We start from the raw sequence: 5,016 nt of genomic DNA, 5'->3' as shown, positions 1-5,016 counted from the left end.
AAAAAAAATCAAAGCAAAAACAAACAAAAAGACGCTCCAAGTTTATGCGATAAAGTGCATTGATCGAAAAACAGAAGTTAGACGTGTGCAAACCGAGAGTGTGTAGGTTTAGTGGGGATGTTTTCACATCCCCAAGCTTATGGTTTTCACCATCCTTGGATAACTCTTGGTGCATCTCCTCCAATCCCTGTGAAAAAAACTTCAAAACACCGTTTCTCCCATTTCTTTTCCGTGGGGTGACATTAGTAGTGATAAACAAATAGGTTTCTTGCTGCAAATAATCCTTGGACAAAAATGCATGAGGATGTCCAGAAAGTATATAATGTTGTATGCCTACTCATAAACTCAATTGGATCACAAAGATTCAACTTAAAAGTTCAAAATATGCATAAAACAATATGGGACATAATCTGTCCAGAAAAACAGCAGCAGCAAAACATATTTTTCTGCCCTACTTATACTTGTCGAAAAATTCTGAAAACAATCAGGCATACAGAGGATGAAAAGTTGCAACTTTAGTTAAAATTTCAGCTCATTCGGAGTTACAAAATAAAAATTAAAAATCAAACCGTGCACAGACTTTGTGCAGGAATAACATCTCCGAATACAAATAGCAACTTTGTCAAACCAAAATGGGCAAAACTTGGCACTTTATTAAAAACTAGCGTGTAGTGCGCGGCGGCACGCCGCGCCATACTGATTGTTGTGCGACGATTTTCCTTTTGAAGTTCTTAAAACTTTGTTTAGTACTTGGTTGATAACATAGTCATTCACACATATAGATAAGGTTCATTGAGTCAACACAGGCAGAGTGCAACGTTTCTACTTTCCACTTAGATTTGAGATCCTCGGCTAAGTTTGTTTCTTTGATACAGTGGTAGAGAACTGGCACCGCGCTTTATTTGCATGTTTCAGTGAAGTTTTGTATATATTGAGAAAAGGCTCATGTGTTGGTTATCCATTTGTTGGTTTCTTCAGGAATGCGATTCTTGCCTACAGGTGTACATGCAAACATAGATTGATGACTATAAGTAGGGTCTGTTGGTAACTTGGTAATGCATAACTCATCGCCCATAGTAAGCCTACACACTTATAAGCCAATTACACCATCGTCGCCGGTTGGGGTGCGGAGAGGGGAGATGGAGAGGCGGCGCGCTGGCGCCTAGGATAAGGAGTGAGGAATCGATCGGGAGTGGTGGCTAGGGTAGGAGGGGATTGCTGGAGGCTACGTACTGTGAAGAAAGAAGGGCACATACATGAGCAAAGACTTGAGATGTTGGGTTGTGCGTGGGCTGGGCTTTTACGCAGGCATTTGTCCATGTGCATCTAATCTGTCTGATCGATTACTTTGGTTAACTAAAGTACAAGACCGGAATTCCTAAATTAATTTTGGTTCTTACAAAGTGCAGACTGAACTAAGAATTGGAATTTTCGGATTCGGTCTTTTCGAATTCGGTCCCGGTTTTTTCTGTTCGGTAGTTGGGTGCTAGGTTAATATGCCCATCCCTACATGCATGTATAGCCACTCAATAAAAACAGAACAGTTTTTCAAACCATGCAAGCAGTCACTGTTCACGTAACATGCAATTAACTGAGATCTGCTATATATATCACCCATCAATATACGTGCTGGGATTTCATCAATTATTAGTCCAAGGCTATTAACTCTACTCTCTTCGGACAGTAGGTTTGTAAGGAGAAATAGCAATAAACCAATGAAAAAATAGGAGCTTCGCAGAAGTATCGATTTAGTGCCTGTTCGGTTTCTCTCCGCTCCCGCGACTCAGATCCCGGAGCGGAGCAGGCTGTTGCAGCTTTTTATGGAGCAGCTCAAACCGAGCTCTGCAGCTCCGTGGAGAACGGAGTGGAGAGATTCCAAACGGGGCCTTACTCTTAGAAAAAATGACGTTGTATTCTTTTACATTCAGAAATTAGCTGCTCTGAATACACATACCAAGTGTTCAACATGCAACTGCTTACATAGACTGAGAATACACATATACTGCATACCACACAACCACAACCATGCATGAGTGTTGTCAACACCCGGATCAGTAGCAACCGTCACCAGTCCTCATTGGCCATAAATAAAATATAGAAAAAATTCTGCATAGTCCACCCATTGTTGCATGCACACTTGTCATTTTTTTTGCTAAACCAACCCACCAATTAATGATGAGAATCCTCATACAGATGCATCCCTACAAATACTAAATCAAACTTAAACGAAAGGAAGTCACTAACACCAATTGTCATGCAACCAGCCAATATGAGAAAAGAAACACAGGTCAAGAAACCATTAGTCAGTGGGAATCAAATCAAAGCATATGCAGTCATTAATTGACTCTCAAGAGGACTCGCATGCAGATGAATGAGGCGAGACAAATAGTAGGTCCTAAGTTAAAAACGTGCAAGATTATGAAGTTGTCCTGTCAGTTCATGTTTACATATCTGCAAGAAGTTTTGTGCGTAAGAAAGTTTTCAGTAAGTAGTTTTCAGTAACCTGAAGAGAGTCTTGTGCTTTGAGAGCTTATCTTCTGAAGGCGAGAAACAATCACCGAACGCCGTCGCTGCACCAGAGACGGAAGTAATCCCGCCGTCGAGAGGACAACGAAAGGGGGGCATCGCCAAACCTGTGCTGATTGGGAGAACTTGTGCTGGAGAAATAACGTATGTAACACATCGCTGACCAAGACGCTTGATCTGTAGCCGGCGAGGAAAAAATAGCAGCTTCACACTGCTTCTATTTGTGCTTCCACCTTCCCACGTTGGCATTCTGTATGGCGATCGGTGACTTTGCTAGCTCTTGCACTATTCATGCTTCCGTATCAAGCACCAGTTGCAGGTCTGTTCAGTCAGATCAAGGGCCAGCTAGCATTTGACTCCCGTAGTCCGCAGGAAAAGGGCGTGGTAGAGAGGGTGACTTGCTGCTGGGAGGATCTAGCGAGAGCACGAAAGAAGAGGCGCCCGCTCCTGATGCGTACATGCTACCGCTACCTGCGGTGACTGCAAGGATAGAGAAAAATTGAAAGATGAGTAGGAAAGAAGCAGTGCGGGGAAGGGATCCATCGACCTTATTAGCGAGGGAACGCACCAGCGACCGAAGGCGGCGCCGGTTCGTCTTGATGGCGGCGGCACGCCCGCGCTGGAGGATCACGACGCTGCGGAGTCGCGCGGGCCCATGACCTGCGAGCGGCCTATGATAGAACCCTAGGCACTCCACGGTGCCGTCGGCGGCGCTTCATCAGACACCAACAGGGCAGAGCTCACATTGTGTTCGACGGAAGGGGTGTCAGGAGTGAAGGAGCAGGGATGATGGCGCATCCGAGATGGAAGACGCACACGGAGTGACGCATTTTTATAGGGCCAAACAACGACCAAGCAGTGGAACTGGATTTCACGGGATCCTTCCAGAGAGACCAGGCGAAATATCTAGCCGGTCTAGAGAAAAACACAACATATGTCCAAACTGCTTACCCCATAATCTCATTGACCTATACGTGTCCATCATGGAAATAAGCAGTCAATGACCCATGGACAGACGTGGCCACATGCATGGATCAAGCAGTGGCACGTGGAACAAGAGCAATCCACACACCTCTAGACTGGACACGTGAAATCAAAAGTGCAAACCGCACAGTAAATCAAAGTTTTTTAAAGAATGGAAGAACCTTCCCGAAGAGTGCAGCACACACCCATCGATAAACAAGAGCTCATAACGTGGCAACGGCAACACCAAACCAAACATGCCCCACGACCTGACCAAGCAAAAAATGAGATCCATCAAACTCTAGGAAGCCATCCTGCACACGCGTCACTCAATCAATAATGGTAAAAAAAATTCCAAAAAAAACAGGTAAAAGGAACCCTTACAGGCCCAGTATTCTTAGTATTCCAGAAACTAAGCTAAGAGAACTCTCTCTTGTTACAGCAAGAGGACACAAAGAAAATCCAAAATAAAAACCAACTGGGTTGCCTCCCGTAAAGCGCTTTCTTTATAGCCATATAGCTAGGCTTACTTGTTGTTTACCGAGGATGAAGCTCATGAGGGAGCTTGAAAGTTGTGCCCTTCATCCTTGGGAAGTGTTCCATGCATTTCGTATGTGAAAACTGAAACTTCATATTCCCTTCCTTTGAATCAATAATAGCTCCTGTCGTACGAAGAAAAGGTCTTCCAAGAATAATAGGACTAGAGGTTTTATTCCCCATATCCATGATTAGAAAATCCACAGGCACAAAAGTCATATGTAACTCTACCATAACATCACTTACTTTTCCTAAAGCATGTGTAATGGTACTTAGTCTGGTACATTTATTTCAGTCTTTACGTATTTCTAAGTTTCAAAAAATTATGAAACAAAATCCGGAGGTAGCCAATGGTATACCATACAAACGTGAAAAGGTAATTTCAAATAATTTGTATTCCGAACTGCACCAAAATGACAAAAGTGTGGATCTTGTATGTATATTTTTAAATCTCTAAATTTTAATAGGTTTTATCATTTTTGCATAAAAAATACAAAGTATTTGAAAATGATATTTTTCACGTTTGTGGAATACATCAACGGCTACATCCTGGATTTTTTTTCAGAATTTTTTGAAACTCGGAAATACGATTTTCAAAAAAATTTAGTGGCAGGAGCACTAGTGCTCAGGAGTCGAAGACACTTTCCGCTCCGTTCGTTCCTATATGATACTATTTTAATTGCTTCATAGGTTGTCTATATACATATTAAAATGAGTGAATATTTACACCAAAACGTGTTTAGATAAATTTGTACCAACATGCTAATATGGATAAATGCTAAAAATATATATATTTAGAGACAGAGTGAGTACTTGTTTGCAATGCCCAACTTCATGTGGTCCAAGATAGGCTGGACATGAGTGCGTCGAAGATGATCTTATTGTGTTATTGGCTGACACTCAAAGTGATGACGCCAACTCATGTGCTATTCGTCTTCATTGCCATATAACATCATCTGAAGTGTTATTCTTGCTTGACTCTGGCAGCTC

The 5,016-nt window shown here is 42.4% G+C and overlaps 1 long non-coding RNA gene across 1 annotated transcript; it reads right to left on the bottom strand.

Moving 5' to 3' along the window:
* Positions 1 to 2,053: 2,053 nt before the first annotated feature.
* On the bottom strand, positions 2,054 to 3,365 carry LOC123064667 (uncharacterized). Its single transcript, XR_006430763.1, has 2 exons — positions 3,095 to 3,365; positions 2,054 to 3,006 (listed from the first exon to the last, which is right to left on the bottom strand). It is a non-coding gene; the product is annotated as an uncharacterized lncRNA (long non-coding RNA).
* Between the last annotated feature and the right edge of the window lie 1,651 nt (positions 3,366 to 5,016).

This window comes from Triticum aestivum, chromosome 3B (assembly GCF_018294505.1).
Source record: "Triticum aestivum cultivar Chinese Spring chromosome 3B, IWGSC CS RefSeq v2.1, whole genome shotgun sequence".
In the NCBI taxonomy this organism is placed as follows: Eukaryota; Viridiplantae; Streptophyta; class Magnoliopsida; order Poales; family Poaceae; genus Triticum; species Triticum aestivum.
Note: the sequence above shows the minus strand (reverse complement) of the source record. Positions and strands in the feature narration are given on the sequence as shown.